Source organism: Rhinolophus sinicus, linkage group LG10 (assembly GCF_036562045.2).
Source record: "Rhinolophus sinicus isolate RSC01 linkage group LG10, ASM3656204v1, whole genome shotgun sequence".
NCBI lineage: Eukaryota > Metazoa > Chordata > Mammalia > Chiroptera > Rhinolophidae > Rhinolophus > Rhinolophus sinicus.
Genome location: NC_133759.1, coordinates 53765495 through 53785202, shown reverse-complemented (window position 1 = coordinate 53785202; position 19708 = coordinate 53765495). Strand labels below are relative to the sequence as shown.

The 19708-nt window shown below is 39.5% G+C and overlaps 1 protein-coding gene across 7 annotated transcripts in view; it reads left to right on the top strand.

Moving 5' to 3' along the window:
• The window catches only part of FHIT (fragile histidine triad diadenosine triphosphatase), a 1368446-nt gene that overhangs the window by 1026754 nt on the left and 321984 nt on the right, over positions 1–19708 (top strand). The gene's annotated exons all lie outside the window — the stretch shown is intronic.

The window sequence follows — 19708 nt, the reverse complement described above, 5'->3', positions numbered from 1 at the left end:
CTCAGATTTCTTAGTTATATTTGGATATAAATATAGGAGAGGCCTATATGCCCAAACGGTTTCATTTCCTTATTAAAGTGCAATGTTCAGTAGGATGTTTCACATTTCTAAAGGGCGCCAAATTAAAAATGATAAAATATAATTTTATTTAATTTAGCTAGAAGGAGGCATTGTATGGTTGGGACTGGATGTGGCCTTCAAGTTTCTTTAGTGCTCAACTGCTGGATGTTTCCTGCCTTGAATCAATATTGTGGCTTTTAGATTCACTCCTAGAAGTGAGAGACCACGGGGAGAGGTCTCACATGCAGCTTCTGAGTGTCACCTGTTTCACCTTGGTTGGGCAACTGAGATTCTGTTTGTTTAATTTAGAACTCTTTTCTTCAAAAATGTACCCCCTTACTATTAATTCTACTCCTCCTTTTCTTCTTCTTTTTAAACATAATGTTGAAAGTTTCTAGAGTGAAATTAATATACTTTGAGATGGGCTTTCAACTATTAATAAAAAAAAAAAATCCACATGTTTCTTATTATAAGTTTGGAGTTGAAAATTTGGGTGTTAACGCTGCTGCATCTCACATTTCTGTCTTGCTAACATATTTAATTATACATGGCAGATCAGAGGAAGTTAGCTCAGGATAAAGCTAATTAAGAGATGTTTCTTTATAGGTATCATTAGCTGAGTAGAAAGCACAGCTTTGGAGTCGCGTATTCGTCTACGTTTCTACTCTGATCACTAAAGCAGGCAAAAAAGGTCAGGTGAGGTCTATATTTAAACTCTACAGTTTAAATATAACTCCCAGCAAAGTAGAGAAGCCACAGATATCTTAATATCAAGGAATAAATGTTTCACTGTTTGTGATTTACCAAGTATTTTGTTCCATATTAGCGTAGAGCACAAAAGCTATATATTGTATGCAATACTACTGAGAGATTGTGTGTGTGTGTGTGTGTGCGCACATGTGTGCTTGTGTGCCTTTATTTCTAAGTACTAAACAGTAGCAATGAATCTTAGAATCTCTAAAATAACGTTGAGATCAGCTTTAACGTACGACAGGCAGCCTATATTCTGAAACAGTGTTTGCATGTCCCTTAAAAATAAAAAAAAGTTATATTACATTAAGCCTTTTCCTGGAGAGTTTTGTACCCAAACAACAGCCTCATCTTTGGTCAGTACAGGGGAAACAGAATAAGTGGTCTTAATTAAAAAGTGGGATGCTTTTCTGTACACGTATGAGGTATGGGGAGCAGTCAGCCAACCAGATGTTGAAGCACACAAATTAGGCTTCATTGAACTCTTTTACTGTCGGATTTTAATTTTATTTTAAAACACATGAAGACAGTAAGAGCTACAAGCGAGGAATTAAACAACCCTCTTTGATCTCGGATTTAGCTGACTAAATAAAGCTGGTGGAGTTCGAAAGAAATATCACCTTACTTCTGAAAAGGAGGTTCTGTTCCCCTGACAGAACTGAGTTTAATGGATTCTTGTTGATGTAAATGGCTAAATTTGAACTCAACTTTGGTGAGGTTGCTGGTTTCTTTGGTTTTCACATGAATAACAAAGAAACATGTGATCTGGCTTAAAGGGAAATCTACAAGTTCTCATTCTCAAAGTTCACTAATTGAAGTTTGCTGTATTTCAGTGTTGTTTTTACAAACTCTGCAGTTATGTTTATCTGCAGTTTAGTTATGAACACTGAAGTTCTCATCCGTGATCTTTTGCTGATTGTTCTTTTAGTATTACTATGGGCTAACCTGCCCTTCTCATTGATAAAGATGCATCCCCCCCACCCTCGTTCTTGGTCTCTCTCTTTTGTACAAGCCAATTGATTGTTGTGAAAAATATGGTTTAACTTACGTTCCTTTCAAGACTTTTACATCGTGTGTTCAAGTCAGTCTTTGTATACTGGTGGTATAAAGTCATTTATGGTCATTTGGAATGATTAAGGTAATTTCAAAAAGAGGTTCAACCAAGGCACTGAATGAGGACATTGAACACCAAATAGAATTCTTTGTATCACGCAGGTTCTATCAACACAGAGCTGGCATGTAATGAATACTGGTGGGTTGATGATGGGTTGGCGAGGTGACTTTCTCAAGGCCACCTGATGGTGAAAACTAAATGAAAAGTTACCTTTTGTGTCACATTATTTAATGTGTTGCATATTGGTTTGGTAGCACTTTTTTTTTTGGCCCCCAAAGCGAGTTCTGATTTTTGTGCTATGGCATGGTTGGAAAAAAATCTACCTTTCTCACTCCCAACAAAACCATTTAGAGATCAGGGGATGTGAATGTGAAACAGGAAGGTGAACACATATCTGATAAAAGGCTCATTATACACAGGATTTGCTCTCTGCCTTAAAAGTATCTGCAAGGAAGGGAACTGGATCTGCCTTCTGACTCAGAAAATGATCTGCATTTTAGAAACGATAGTATTGCGCTCATGCAAGATATTATTAAAATTGGTTGTAACTTAATATTCAAGTAAAGCACAAAGGAAAAGTATTTACTGGGATGGGGGCAAATATATACAATATATTTATCAAGTGTAAACAAGTCTGTGGCTAGAGGAGCACAACCATCTCCTTTCATATGACAGTGGGAGAAGAGAGCTACCTGGAAAGGAAAATGTGGGAAAACAAACAAACAAACAAACAAACAAACTGTGCCAGATCAAGGCAGGAGGTGTGCTATGTGCTACGTTTTTTTGTGTGTGTTTTTTTTTTTTTTAGAAGGCACAATGGGATCATAAGCTTTATAATTTTCATGCTGCAAAGGTAATAATATTAACTGTTACATGTGCTCAGAAGGAAAAAGGTCGGGGATTATTTGACTTCTGAAAGTCCCCCCATAGAGTGCCTTCTCTAACGAGTGGTTAAATATGCCCTTGACTATAATTATGATTTCGTCCAACACAGGACTCATGTACTTTGGTCTGTAGGTGTGTTATTTCTCTTCATTTAAAAAAAAAAATATCCTACACATTCTTTTGATTTTATACTCCCTGAATTCTGTAATGATCTTAATGACAATGATTTTAATGAACCTAAGAACAGAAAAGAGATGAAGCTCCACAGAGGGAAGTTATTGACCTGGGTGAACTTTATTGTTAAGAGATGTTTGATTGCACGTAAAAACAAAGGTTGGTTTTTTTTTTGTGTTTTTTTTTTTGTTTGTTTGTTTGTTTTTTTAAGTTCTCACTCATTTAGCATTAATTTCCCAAAACAGCTTACTGAACATGTCGAACTTTGGATTTGAAGATTCTTACTTTGTATCTTGTGGGGAGTTTTGGATTGTGATCATAGATGTCCAGGGACCAGGAGGCTGTCCTGGAAACACAAAAAGAAATCTGAGATCATTTTGTACATAGAGTAGAGGTGAAAGTAGAAAGTGCTGGCTCATTCCCTCAGCGTCGCCTTTCCCCTTGCTCCCTGGAATTCATATCTCTGACACACCAGGACACTAACATTGCACTAAATGATCTATAATTCAGTGTCGTTCTTTGAACAGGCTTTATAGCTCCCATAATTGGAAACCCTCAGCATTAGCCACTGAGCCTAGTGCTTGGGATATGGAGGATGCTCAATAAATGATAATTAAATAGAATTTATTCCTATGTCTAACAGTTATTGAGCACCTACTATGTGCCAGACATTGTGCTCAAGATAAAGGTATGATTTAGCCTTGGTTCATACTCTCCTGGGACTCACCCACTGAAAGGTAGCTATTTCACCAAATTGTTATTACATTTAATTTTGCCTTGGGACAGTCAAATATTCATTTGAAATCCTAGATGAAACACCAGTTGAGCTGAGCCTTGCGAAGAGTAGGACTTGAGTTGGGTAGGGGAGAAGGAAATCTTATCAAGAGGCGACAGTCAGTGTAAAATTACACAGACAAAAAGTGACTTGAAAAGGCATCAGCAAGTAGCTCGGTGCACCAAGTGTCACTGGACCATGTGGGAGAGCACTGCTTGATGAGGTGGGGAGGTGTGCTGGGGACCAAGATCATGGCGACCCTGTAATATGATGACACTTGGGTTCATTTGTTTATTCAGTCCACAGTTGTTGTTTGAATATATGTGATGTATTCCAGAACAATAGGCAATGCAATGTCAAGCAATACTTACAAGTTCTGTGTCCTCATGAAACTATGAAACTTACATTCCAGTATGGAAAAACTGAAAGGAAAATTATATATATATATACGTATATATATATATATATGGACTGGGGGTGCCAAAAAAATGTACACAAGTGGACACTTCGGTGAACGTTGCTCAAGCATTAGTTCGCCGTAATCAGAAGAGTCTGGACGCTGATGCTAACCACTTGGAGCACCTCTTGTAATTGCAGAAGTCAAACGTGACTTGTATTCATCTTTTGTTATCAGTATGTATTGAGTATTACAATGTTAATAGTTTTTCCTTTTGCAAAATGTGTATACATTTTTTGGCATCCTCTGTGTACACACACATATATATTTGCAGATCGTGTAAAAAAATACCAGGAAGGAAAACAATTATAATGTGATAGGAAATAGCAGGAGTGGAGTGAAGAAGGCAGAGGCACAGGTAGAAAGGGCAGTCAGGCAGGCTGTTCTGAGAAGGTGACATCGAGCCGAGATGTCACGGATGACAGGAGCCTCCTTGGAGAGGAGAGAGAAGAGCTCCAGGCCTGTGGAACAGTGAGTGCTCAGATGCGAGAAGAGGCCAGCGAGCCTGAAGCCTAATAGGTGTGAAGGAGAGTGGCCTGAGGTGGACACAGCTATCTGGACAGGTGCCACATCACATCATACAGGGCCTGCATGGCTAGCGTGGTTATTCGCAGAAGGCAGTAATGCCAGGATCGACATTTGCATAAGAAAGCCACTTTGGTTGGTGTGTGGAAAATGGATGAGTGGGAGACCAATTAGGAGAAAGTACTACAATATTTCTCTGGTGAGAGGAGATAGTGGTCTGGACTGGGGTGGTCAAATTTGACACGGAAAGAAGTGAATAATTTCAGAGTATATTTTAGAACTAGAACCAACAGAAGTGTGAACTAGTGTGTAGTCTGAGCCTATAGAATCAGGACCTTAGCTGTAAATGGTTTTATATATAACTGCTCTTTTATCCAAAGGAGAAGTGGTTCTTTGATGTCACGTAGGCAATAATGGAGGAAAAAAAGTGAAACAAATGTTTATAATTTTGTGTGATTTGCATAGCTAATTGTGTAACACTAGCATGACTTTACTGTCTAGTTTTAGGGATAAGAAGTCATGACTTTACCACGAGTAAGAGTGGAATGAAATCATTCCAGTGTCCAGCCAACCCTTTGTCCTTCCAGTCCCCTCTACTCCAAGACAGAACAATCCCAGTGATTGGTGATGTTTTTGATGCAAGAGTAGAGAGGAGACTCCCTGGAATGATGAGACTTGAAACGTTCAAAGTCAATGTGATAAGGCTGGAAGGCTTCCCTGAATGTGCCTGCAGGTGGGAAAAAAAGCTTAGGACTTAAAAAAAAAAAAAAAAATCAGGTTTTATAAATAACCTAATTCTAGACTTGTTCACATGCTGAAAGCAAATGATTTTGTTTGCACCTTGGCACCAATGAAGAATTGAATGGTTTCAATCACAAATAACACAATAACAGGACTTCTTGGCTGGAGGTTTTCCAGTCCTGCCCTGAGCTTGCTGAGAACAGACTGTCTGGTTGGTCGGCTTGCAAAGGTCAAGGCGGTGCTTGCACCTAAAAAGTGGGGAGGGGGCTCTAGGCTGTTACTGTTAGAAACCTTGACTCTTGACAGTTGTTTGAGCTGTGATCTCCAGCAAACACTAACAACCGCTAATGGAGTGCTGTGGTGTGTGAAGCACTGTGGCAGGTGTTCATTCAAGAACGAAAACCTTAGCATCTGCTGTGTCTCCGGCAGTGTGATTGCTCTGTGGGTCCATCAGCCCAAGTGCCTGCTTCCTAGGAAATTATGCTGTTGCTGGTGAGATGAGACAAGTGTACACATATATCAGGCGAGGCCCAGGAGATAATTACCAGAGAAGAGCTAAGAGTATGCAGAGAAGGAAGGGGTTGTGCCCCACTGAGGCATTCAGAGAGGGCTCCAGGAAGGAACAGTGACATTATAAAGTGCCAGGGTCACAGAAGGACCATTAGAGGCAGAGGGTTATGGGCTAACAGCTGGCTCTCGAGTCCCCCTGTTTTGGTCTGAATCCGAGAGGAGTGACCTTGGGCATATTCTTTTACCTTCCTGGGCCTCACCTTCAAATGCCGTTTACTGTACCTCCCTCCTGAGGTGGTTGAGAGAATAATGTATGTTCCGTGTTTAGCTCAGTTTCTGGAACCTACTTAGCTATTATTATTTTCATTAATTTTTTATTGTTTTAGCCCAACCTTTATCTAATACAATCTTAACATATTATCGTCTTATATTTCTCCTTGAATACCTTCAAAAAGAGACTCTGTCCTCTATGCCATCCTGTTCCATTTGTGAATAATCTCAAATGTCTAAAGTCCTTAATTAGTAGCTGGATAAATTATCAAGAGGTGAGGAAGGGAAGTGAGAGCCCTTTAGGTAGGAAGACCTGCGTGAGCAAAGACTAGTAGAAACAAGAGTGGGGAATGTTCCAGAAAAAGCACATGATTCCCACTGGGCTGGAATATTGGGTTTGGGGCCGTGGTGAGAAAGGAGGTGGAGAGCGTAGATGCAGCTGTGCTGGGGAGGGCTTGAACGTTGGGGTCATCAGACAGATACAAGTAATCCACAAAGTCGCATGGCTGCCCTTTCCATCTCAGAAGTCAGGACAAGTGTAAAATTAGATGAGGTAATAACAAGTGTCGAGCTAACAGCATATTTACTTGAGCTTGTCCTGGAAAACTGGGACTGGCTAGATGCCAGATAAGCACGATGTACTTCAGACGGACGTGTACTCTGAGCACGACTACACTGGGCTCCTGGGAAACCTGCCCACTCTTTCTGTTCAGACCCATCCTGGTCAAGAAGTAAAGCGTGCCTTTCTTACTATTCCATACGAGGTCTGCACCCTCAGTTGGGGTTATTGGTAAGTCTCCTGGTCCATAGGATGTTGGATTATTTAGAGAGGATGAGCCAGTTCAGGTTGAGCTGGTGAGTAGACTGAGGTTTGGGCTCCCTGGCCAATGAAGGTCCTCGCCTGATATTTACATAAGCTTTCACCTGGCCACCTGGTCCTCTGGATAGCCTGTGTTTAAAGTCTCACATTCTTCCGTTCTTTCTATCCTCTAGAAGCATGCCACACCCTCTTGTGTACCACTCCCCTTCCCCAACCTGAGCTTTCACTCTTTGTCAACATGCTGTGAAACATTTTGCTCTGTATGTAGCCAGCACTTTATTTCTTTGAGTTGTGTATCTGCTTCAGTTTAAACTGTGTAAAAGGGAGGGGAACACGCAAAACATAGAAACCTGCCACCAGAATGTCTGTGAGAAAGGAAGATACACAGAAAAAGGCTGACAAACTGCTGATCTCTTCCAGGTGCCTATGCAAACCCTGCTCTTTCTAGGACTCCCCTCATCCTGAAGCTGGCTGCTGGGGAGTGGGTGTGGAGGCATGCAGAGAACCCAGGGGTCCTGGGATTTAGTCCTGACCTGTGCTGTACTCAGGTCAAGGTCCACGACCTTTTGCAGCACTTGATGTCCCATTTTTACAACAAGGCGGGTGAACCAGATTAGGCCAGCTCCAATGAGCCTTTGCAGAGCTAACAAGCAACGGTTTTGCCTGTCTCAACCCATGAGAGATTTGATTTATCTGATTCTTCAACATGCGTCTGTGCACGATTATCTAGAAAAACATCTGTATTGAAGTAGCGGAGAATTGAATTTAGCCGTTGCAGCCTGAGCTTTCTCTCTGTGTGCTTGGCCGTCTTGTAAACAAACAGCCTTTTTCCTAAACAAGACTCATTTGTGACATTGCCATTTCCTAATCAGAAGAGGAGGGATGTGGATCTAAAATAATTTCTTGAGGTTTTATTCACTCTTTGCTTAGTGCAGTGTTATATTTAGCCACAGTTTAAGCTCTCCAATTTCCTTTGAAATGCACATGGGAGGGAAATGAGGAAAGCGATTGGAAAACAATAGAAAAGGCATTTAGAACAAACAGAGAAAGGCCTAGTGAAACCTGCAAATGTTTGGGAAATACTTCAAGACTGTCTACAAAGCCTTAAACACACCACCTGTTTCTCTCATTTGCACCTTAAATGGATGCGTGCACTGCTTTCAAAAGCTATTGAGAAGCTAGAGAAGTTTTGCCTTCAAGTGAATAAATGTACAAAATGTGTCCTCACTGCCTCCTGAGTATCAGCCAACCCTGCTTAAAACCTCTTTGTGGATAAGGCTTTATCTCAGTTTTTTGCTTCCTGCTTCATAATTGCCCAGCTAAGCTAATGATGCCAGTTTGGTGTTGTGAACATTCGAAGCGACCATCTACACGAAAGCCACTACCCTTTAATTATGTGAAACAGATATTAAAACATAATTCCCTGCCTCTAACCAGGATCAAGTTTCTAGGGCTGAATCCTGAAATTTAAGCCCATTCAGAGCTGTCCTTTTCCACTCAGAATCGTTTGCTAAACTTAAAACAATGGGGTCTCCTTCTGAGGTGTCATTGTTTTTTCTCTTCCTATCCTGCAAACGATGGTGCAGCCCCTGTGGCACCTACTGTGTTTCCCGGAAAATAAGACCTAGCTGGACAATCAGCTCTAATGCGTCTTTTGGAGCAAAAATTAATATAAGAACAGGTATTATATTATATTATATTATATTATATTATATTATATTATATTATATTATATTATATTATATTATATTATATTATATTATACTATATTGACCAGGTCTTATAGTAAAATAAGACCAGGTCTGACATTAATTTTTGCTGCAAAAGACGCATCAGAGCTGATTGACCGGCTAGATCTTATTTTCGGGGAAACAGGATAGCTTCCCACCCTGTTTGCTTGATGACACGAATCCTCCAAGTTAAGAATCACGAAGAGGGAAATGTGATGTGGCTTTGGCATCCATTTCCCTTTCACAGGTGTCTTATTACATTTTGACAGGTGTCTGACACACGATGCTGTCAGAACTGGGATTTAACCTTGGAATGCCACCTTCAATTAGGGCGTCTCTGGACAGGAAACAAAGAAATGGATCTGAGTGGTTGATGCCTCAATATTGTTGTATTTAATTTCATTTCTGTACCAGATGTACTGCCTACACAGGCATTTTTTTTTTAGGTGCTACAAAGTAGGAGCTGCTGGTGCTCTGTCACTAGAACTGTGAGATTGAGGACCTGTACTTGAGGAAGTCACATGAAGCAGAGCTGTCATCCTAACAGATATTCAGTGGAAGGCAGATCTGCTAGAGTTTTGATACCTTCACACTTAATGGGGTTTTAATTTATCATAAATGTCTGGACTGCTGATAGCAATGAAACTCATTAGAAATGATTCTCCAGATATACAAGCTATAACAAAATAAATGGTTGACAATTTAAGATGGGGAAAAGGCCGTTAGTCATAGTTGGAGCTGCACAGATTAAAAAAATAAGAAGAAGATACAGGTTTGTAACAATGATGCTTTTAGTTGGCAGAGTACAGAATATCCCCTGTCCTCTAAAATGTCTCTGTCCTAATCCCTGGAAATTGTGAATACATTTCCTTACATGGCAATGGAATTAAGGCTGCAGATGGAATTGAGGTTGCTAAATAGCTGACCTTAAAATAGGGAGATTATCCTGGGTCATCCCAGGGATCCTAAAAATGGAAGAGGGAGGTGGAAGAGGAGGCCAGAGTGACACCATGTGGAAAGGACTTGAGCTACTATTGCTGTCTTTGAAGATGGAGGAGGGGACCATACGCCATGGGGCATAGGCAGCCTCTGAAAGCTGGAAAAGAAGCCTCCAGAAAGGCGTTCAGCTGTACCCACACCTTAGTTTAACCCAGTGAAACCCATGTCAGACTTTCAATCTACAGAACAGTGACATGATACACTTATGTTGTTTAAAGCCACTCAATTTGTGGTAATTTGATACAGCAGTTTTAGGAACCTAATACCACATAAGCGAGGAAATGGTTTCCTCATTTGATTTCCTCGGTTTATATTTGGGCATAAAGGGGAGTTTTTCTTCCATTTGGAATTTTTCCCTTTCTGTGACAGAGATGTCTTTGGCACCAAGCTGGTTCTAGCATTAAATATGTTTCGTTTGAGCAGATGCACAATCTGTTTTCTTTTCCCTGCTCCCTGAGATTATGTGAAGAAATTAGTATAATCACCTATTAATCGAGACCCTTAGCGCTGATATTTTTTAATTAACTTACAAGGTTCTTTGCTCACAGTGAATGTTGTCGTTATTATTTTTATTATTGTTTGCTGTTCTATCGAGCTCAGGCATCTTAGCCCATCTCCTTAGACTTAGGACGGCTTTGCCCATAATTTGTTCTGCTTTCATTTCCCTTCACTCATTCATCCTTTCCTGACGGTTTCTTGTAGGCTTTGTTCTTACTATACTCATCTTTAGTCTGAGATATATGTGTGGAATAAAGAAAGGCAATGCTGGATTGAATCAATCAAAAAAATGCTACCATACTTTACATGGATTTTAGTTTAAAGTCGTGCCTTAATTTAGAAATTATGTACAGTAGAAACATTATCCTGAGAATATTTGCATCGTCCCTAACGTACTACATACACATAACATTGCTTTCTACATCTTCCATGACTGTTCTGAGCTCTATCCTTGGAACAGTTCACTGTTTCCTGAGTTGAGAATCAAATGAATTTGACTATGTTCTCAGGCCACATTATACAAAGACTAAAGGTCTTCATGCAATAGAATCTCATGTGGTACCAAGCAGATGCAATCAAATCAGAGTAAAATACTTGCATTTACAAAACAAGCAGACTGAGTAAGCATTCACTCGTTCATTCAGATTTATCCATTCAACAGATCCGTGTTGTGTGCCTACTGCATGGCAGGTGTAACTTCTGAGAAGGGTGGTCATTATTTGGTTGCAGAGGAGATTGTTGCTTTACTGTTCCTTAAAATATCTTTGTCTTTCTTATGTGAGTCAGAAGTGATGGGGCTTGTGGGTAACAGTTTCTAAAAGGCAGACATCTGATGCTGGTCGGCAGGTAGGAGGTACCAGGGTGTACCCCCAAACCAATAATTGTCTTCTGTAAAGGGGAGGACCCAAAGAGGAATATTCTGTGCCAGATGAATGGAGCCCTTCCATCTCTCGTCCACCCCGACCACCTGTCTGCTAGCCAGTACGCTCTAGGACCTAGGCAGGGGTGTTCTAGGTGACATTTTGGTTACAGCTCCAGAGAGTGTTTTACTTTCCTATCGACACACTAAGGACCCTTCCTTCCTACAAATCTATCCTCAAAGACTATTTCTTACTGTAGGTCAGCCTGCCTAGACCAGACTTCAGCAGAGTTTAGAAAGCGTGAGCTTGTGAGAATGAAAAATCTTACCTGCTTGATCATCCCTGCTTCCTAAGGTTTGTGAGTCAGCTCTGTTTCTTGGATGAATTGTTTGCATTTGCAAAGGTATTTGCTAACTGCGCTGCTGGAGAGCAGTACCTTTTCCTAGGGAGTGCTATCTACCTCTGTGTCAGTGAGCTGGGCCCAGAGGGTTGTGGACTTCTGAGTGTCTGAACATCATGACTAATCAGTCATGCATGAGGACGATGAAACAGTATCTGGAAATAAGATTCTGTGTTTCTTACCTGCTCCATCTTTCCTTTGCTCATTGATTTCCTTTACGTCTATTCAGGATTGTACTCTCACCCCCAAACTTAGACAAATCTTGTCACAGTAGCTTCATAGCTCATTGGCTTCTAAGAAGCAGGAATTCTTTTTTTTCTTTTAACATTGTTTTTATTAGTTTCAAGTATACAAAACAATGTAATAGTTAAACATTTATCATTTATATCCCTCACACAGTGATAACCCCCCATAACCCCCCTCCCCCCATCCACTAGCCCTCTGACATCGCACACAGCCATTATATTTCCACTGCCTCTATTCCTAATGCTGTACTCCGCTTCCTGTAACCATATACCATATATATATATATATATATATATATATATATATATATATATATATATAAAATTATAGTTGGCATTCATTATTGTTCAGCTTCAGGTGTGCAGTGCAATGATCAGGCATCTACATCGTCCCTGAGGTGGTCTCCCTAATGAGACAAGTGTCCATCGGATACCTTACAAAATCTTTACATTATTGATTACATTCCCCAAATTAACTTTCGTAACCCCGTGGCAATCTTGTGGTTATTGACTGTGCTTTCTAATCTCCTCACTTTCCCGCTTATCCCTGCCCCCTCCCATCTAGCAACACTCAGTTTTTCCTCTATGTTTCTGAGACTGTTTCTGATTAGTTCATTCATTTAGTCTTTTCTTTAGATTCCACATATAAGTGAGATCATATGGTATTTGTCTTTCTCTGTCTGACTTACTTCACTTAGCATAATGTTCTCTAGGTCCATCCATATTGTTGCAAATGGTAAGATTTCATTCTTCTTTATGGCTGCGTAATACTCCATTGTTGGTGGGATTGCAGATTGGTGCAGCCACTATCGAAAACAGTATGGAGGTATCTCAAAAATCTGAAAATGAAACTACTTTATGACCCAGCAATTCCACTCCTAGGTATCTATCCAGAGAAATCCAAAACTCTAATTCAAAAAAAATTTATGCACCCCTATGTTTATTGCAGCACTATACACAATAGCCAAGACATGGAAACAACCAAAATGCCCATCAGTAGACGATTACATTAAGAAACTGTGGTACATTTATACAGTGGAGTATTAAGAAGCAGTAACTCTTGTTTCTTCTGATCCATGTTTTACCCAAAGCCTATATGATCTGATGGGTAGCAGGTACTTGCTGAGCCAAATCAGAGGAGCCCATCAAAGACACTTTACATCATGTCAGCTCTCAACTATCCAAGACCTCAGCATGTCACTCTTTTGGTAGAGAGCAGAAAGAGTGTTGTCATCTTTACTTCATTGGGCATTCTAAGAGGCTCCCTTGCTTTCAATTACTCATGGGTGTCAAAAGAAGAAAGGGAACACTGAAGAGGTATTATATGTTGTGACACTTCAAAGGTGATTACTTTTCTTCCCATCAATCATGTAAAGAAAATGCTCCTAGCTCAATTGATAATCCTATTTTTCCTTTGAAGAAGGGAGACTGACTTGCTGCCAAACGAGCCACCAAATTAGTGTCTTATTGACTTTTGAACTCATTAGGGCTTATTTAGTATTCCCAAGCTGTAGAAGGTCTGCAAAGTAATTTCTCCAGTGATGGATATGAAGGGGGCAATGGCAGTTTTTCAGGAAACAAATTGCAGATTGATTCTTCAGATTTCCAGTCTCATTGTATATAGTCTCATTGGTTGGACATTTAGTGAAGGGTTAAATTTTCTTCTAGAATGAAATGCTGCAAGGTTAGGTAGACCACTGTTGTATGTGTGTGGAGGGGGGCAGTCATGGTCAGATTCCCCTTTTGATAGATAATATTTTGGCTCTGGATCAAAAAAGAATACTCCCTTTTTTCACATTGAGAATTAAGAGTTCACATATGTACAACATGTAGAATAGTGCCTGACACACAGTAAGTGCATTGCTGTTATTCCATCCATTTTAATTCATATATATATATTTTTGTTATTATCTTGTCATCTATATGTGAGTAATCCTTTCACTTTTCCTATAATGTAATAAGATTGATTTTTTTTTATTTTTTTTTATTTTTTGTCATTGGGACTTGGTTTTATTATTTGGATTTGTAACCCAGAAGACCATCTGGCTGGCTAGCTGGCCTACTTCCTTCGATCCTTCCACTCAGACAGCCATCCAGCCTGCCATCTGCACATTTATTTATTCAACATTTATTGAACTTCATCTACTCTGTGCCAGACAGTAGACATACAACTGCAGACCCAGAGAGTCATGATTTCTTCCTACATAGAGCTCACAGTCTACCAGGGACACAACAACAACAACAACAAAAAAGGAGGGAGGGTTGCTAAGCAGATCAATAAAATTTATATAAATTCTGATATGTGCTATAAAAAATTAATGTGTCATAGAAACAACAAAGATTAATACTTGCATAGACCATTGATTATAGCTCTTTATAAGAAGGCATGCTTGAACTAACTCACCCATATCCAAAATCACCTTTTATGGAACCATTTGGAATTATGTTGCCAGCTGTCATCCATCCCCCAACGAATGATGGATTCCATATCATAAATGGTGATTTATGGTGGCCTTGCCATCACATTTGGGGCCATTTGTTCTTATAAGTCCCAGACTTCTTTTCAACTTCAAAGTCCACATTTAGGCAAACTAAAAACACATTTCTTTAAAAATGTTACTTTATATACTCCTTCCTAATCAAATTTGAGTATTTATTTACTCATTCTACAAATATTTATTGAGTACCAACCATGTACCAAACACTTTTCTAGGTGTGGGCATATAATAGTGAATGATGCGCCTAGTACTAATTATGAGTCAAGTTCTTTATCCTGTTAAATATATTTGTTGGATATCTATAGTGAATGGTAAGTTCTTAGTTCTTACATAACTGTGGAAGATCCATTATCATTAAACGGAGTAAATAGAAGGGAATAAAACAGGGTTGCATTTATAAAGTAGGGAAGATCCTAATAATTCCCATAAGAGAGGCTCATGCACAGTGTTCATTCATATAGAGGAAAGGTGAGGTCACCTCTGATTGTGAAAACCAGGGAGGGCTTTCTGAAGAAGTCAGGACTGAGGTGACTCGTAAATTATAATTAGGTTTCTATGACATGGGAATGTGGGATGGCATTTTAGGTGGAGGGAATAGCACTTCATGCACAGAGTTATAGACTTGATGGGAAGAAGTAACCAGGATGGCCAGGTAACTAGTTAGTGAGAGTGGGGTACTACAGTAGAGTTCCCCTGACTAGCATTCAAGTGTTCTTTCCACTTTCCATGTGATCTTTCTAGGATCACATCTCCAATTGTAAAACGTCATCTTAAGAGCCACCTTTGATTGAATTGACAACTTAACTATGCCTGAGGCACTTTCCAAACAGTTTTTTCACTTATCCTCCCAACAGCTCTGTAGATCAGATAGTATTGCTTGTGTACAAATGAAAAGACTGCATTTCAGAGAGAGTAAGCAATTTGTCCAAGATCACACAGCCAGTGACTGGCAGGTTTCATAAGTGAACAATATTTGCCTGAAGGGCTCAGGAGAGGCCTTTTAAAGAACTTAGAAGTTATGTCTCCTGCTCTGCTCCCTTATTGTTATGTTTCTGGCTTTTAAAGAGTATACGAAGTTCTGAAATGACAACATCTGGCATACACTTCCACCAAACTGATGGAAACTTTCTGGAGGGAAAAAAATAAAAGTAACCTTATGATTCACTTTGGCTTTGAATCACTGCAAGTATGTGGTGTCTCATTGAAACCAAGTGAAGGATGTCGCAGGTCCTTTGTAAGAACCCAGAGCTCAAAAATTACAGAACCCTGGGTGAAATGATCTGCCCTTGGTCATCTTTTCTCTGTATGTCTACACTGTTTTTTTCTCTCCGAGGCTCTTTGTCTACCTCTGTTATGTCCACATAAGAGAACACTTGGTGGCTTATGTCTCTTGAGTTAGCACATTGTAAAATCCAGACCACCCTTATTTGTCCCTGTTCTAAATATACCAAAGGAAGGGATTCTGGCCTAGCTGAGGTTGGGTGCCCAAGCTTGTTACCCTATTGCACAGACATGGCTGCAGTGATCCCATCCCTTTAGAAAGGGCAAGCCATTTACAGAGAAAGCATGGGACACACAAATGAAAAGATGGCACCTCTCACACATGGAGAAGCAGATGTGGTCCCCCCTTTGTCCTGTCCTTAGGGAGAATGTTGACAGGAGATGGCCGAAGTAACAGTAAGGTCAGAACAGCTGCCTCGTCCCTGAATAATGAGAATGTGAAAAGAACAGGTAAGATCAGTATGGAAAGTTAGCCAGGGAAGATTTATAAATGTTTTATATGATTGGATTTCAATTTAAGTCTTTTAAAACAGCTGTCATGATTTCATATTCATAGCGGTCCCAAGGCAGTTGTAAGTAGATGATACACTAGGTATACCTAAATACTTAGTCTGAACTCCTCAGCTAGTTTACTCTTACCTCTTCCTCTGCTTCATCTTTCTGTATTTACTGCCCCAGATTTTATACTCCAGCAATAATGGGCTATGATTTTCAATAAATAGTTAATTAATGGAATGAATGATGCCACGCGTCCTTCACAGTCCTTGTCTCAATTGAAATCTTTGCTTTACTTGTATAATTACTTGATTGATGTCTATTTGCCCACTAAACTGTAAAGTCCATGAATTCCTCACTCCTTCTCTACTGTTTGGCATATAGTGGGTACTCAATATATTCATGAGATGAATAAAAGCATGAATGAATGAATGAATGAATGAATGAATGAATGAATGCATGAATGAATGATTGTTTGAGTGTAGCACCCTGTAAAGCTTAGGTGGGAACTAATGGAATTGGATTCACAAAAGTCTTCAAGTATCTATTAGACTTTAAACTGATTTTTTCCTTTATTTTTTTTTTCAACTTCCAAAGGTAATATATGTTCACGCGAATAAATGAGCAGGCTACCAAAAATGTAGAGTAAAAAGCCAGTTATCTTCTCTTTCCACCCTGATTTCCCTTTTCTAGAAGTTACTCCTCTGAACATTTTAGTATTATCCTTCCTGATTGCTCATCTATTATTATACAAATTATATGTGTGTGTATATACATACAAGATTATATTTTGTTTCTTGTTTTCTTTTTTTTTTAAATGACATTACTATAAGCAATGTGATTTTGCCCTCACTTCATATGTGGCAGACATCTTGCTAGTCAATACATCAATGTGCCATTTATCACAGAGGAACGTACAGAAAGGTGAATTTGATGCTGAGAGACAATAGTTTAATAGCAGTACCACTGAGCATGACCTCATCATTGTTAGCAGCTGCCTAGCTTTCACCTAAGGATGATTTAGGCTGGAGTCAGCCAACTATAGGCTGCAGGCCAGATCTGGCCCTCCACTTGTTTTTGTAAATAAAGTTTTATTGGAACATGGATGTACTCATTTGTTTACATATTGTTTGTGTCTCTTTCATGCTTTCATGGCAGAGTTGAGTTGTTGTAGCAGAGGACACCCTGAAATATTTATTCTCTGCCCTTTAAAGAAACTGTTTCCTGATTTCTGGTATGGACTGTGAGGGCCAGGACCCAGTATCAAGAAACATGCAGTAGACTCAGCCAGTTTGTGAAAACACGAAACTTTTATCTTTGTATTTATGGATATTCAAGTTTCTTCTTTCTTTCGGCAAGTTTTGACAAGCGATCCAGGTAACTGGAAAGGAGACAGAGAAGATACCTGGTGTGTATGCTTGTTATTACCACAGTTTCACTAATTAAGATCCTGTTCTCATTTCTCAAAAATCACACAGAAATGCACACGCTTCCCACATCTGTTTGTTTAAAAGGTGTCTTCCTAAATGATGATTCATGGTAATAGATAGTTAATAAACCAGGGCCTAATTAAGTAATAGCCCACATTTGTTATCAGCACTCAGGAGCACAGTGTGTGAATTACACAGTCTTGGATTTCCTGGTTGGAATCCATCCACAGTTCATATTTGGATACGATATCCTGGCATTTTGATAAGAGTACAAATGGTCAGCCAGTAGTTCCTTGAATGGAGCCTTATTACCAGTGTGGAGCACTAGTCTGAGTTGACCTTTATAGTCAATGTAAAGATCATCCTTGTCTTCCTTAGAGTGACATGAGCCAGTTGGACGCAGAGAAAAGGGTGCAGCAAGCTCCAGCCCTGCCTGGTGGTGACAAGGCTTTGAAGGCATCCATTCATTGTGGGCATTGGCCAACTCTGCAGTAAAATAGAGCCCTTCCACTTTTGTAAGAGTGGATATTAATGTGTTTCCCCGAAAATAAGACCTAGCTGGACCATCAGCTCTAAAGTGTCTTTTGGAGCAAAAATTAATATAAGACCTGGTCTTATAGTATAGTATAGTATAGTATAGTATATTAGATCTGGGATTATATTACTATATTACATTATATATATTGTATTATACTGGTATTACATTACATTACATTACATTACATTACATTACATTATATTATATAAGACCTGGTCTTATATTATATTAAAATAAATCCAGGTCTTATATTAATTTTTGCTCCAAAAGACACATTAGAGCTGATGGTCCGGCTAGGTCTTATTTTCGGGGAAACAGTAAATTTTAATGTGTAGAACCACCCAGAATCTTGTTTAAAATGCAAGCCCCAGGATTCCAGCCCCAGAGATTCAGGTTCAGTAGACTAGGTGGGGCCACAGGAGTCTGCATTTTAAATACCACCTTCCTCTCTGCCCCAGGTGATTCTGATGGGAACATTCTAGCACCAAACTTGGAGAAGCACTGCCTTCCTTTAGCATTCCCCCACCTTCCCCCTTGTTTTTCCTCTCTCTTCTTAACTTTCTTTATCTGTACTCCCACACCCATGTGTACACACAGACACAAATGATGGCTGCACCCAAGAAGGAAACTAGAACACATGCCCTCTCCTTTACTCCTCACTCTGTCCTGCCAAATTCACAAGGATATTTCTCTCTCTGTCAGTCACTCTCATGCAAATGTTTGAATCTAAGAAAATAGCTAGATTCAATTCTGGCCCCAACTGTCATCAAGGTGAAATTGCTAATCCTCACCCTTCCCAGGAATTCTGTGAATTCAGACAAGCTAAGACAGGCTGGCAGCTCCCTGGGCCTTGGGCCAGGCGTGTCTTGTTCATCATGTCACAGTACCTAGCACAGCCATTGGTGAATAACTAAGTGCTCAGTAAATATTTGGTGAATAAAGAATGAACAAACGAAAAACAAAATCAATGCACAGATGAAATGAAACCGCAGAGTAAATCTCAGAAATATTACTAGCAGCTATTATAAGTAGGGTTGTAAGTTTCTCCAGACATTTTATTATTCTAAAACTAGGTCTTTCCATCTCAGAAACGGTTTATGTTTAGCGATTTGATTTGAAATATGTTTCTATCAAATCGGAATGTGTGTCTGGCAGCTCCCTCACCTCCTAGAAGATGTCTCCCCCACCCCAGAACGGTCCTTAATTGGGAATATTAGCAACTAGAATAATGGGTTTTCCTTTTGTTTTCAGTTTTCTGAAATCATAGAAGGTGTCTCAAGAAAGCGATTTTTGAGACTTATGTACCCTGCTAGGTGTGTTTCAAACCTTTATGACCTTTGTAATTTTTCCCCCCTCTGGATCCACATTTTGTACTGTTGAATAATGGGAAATCACATTGAAATAAAATAGAAAAGATTTCTCCACCCACCCTTCAAAGTTATATGTTTAGGAATTAACCCAGATTGAGTTACATTCTCTATCATTAAAATAATGACAGTAAATGATAGTTTACGATGTTTAAAACACATTGGAATGAAAATATCTACAATTAGTGCATCTTTACTGTGACTTTTTACTAGTTAGCATAAAACCGTTTGATATTCTTGTGCATTTCTGCAGAGCTCACGGATAATAAGAATGCATCCCACACCC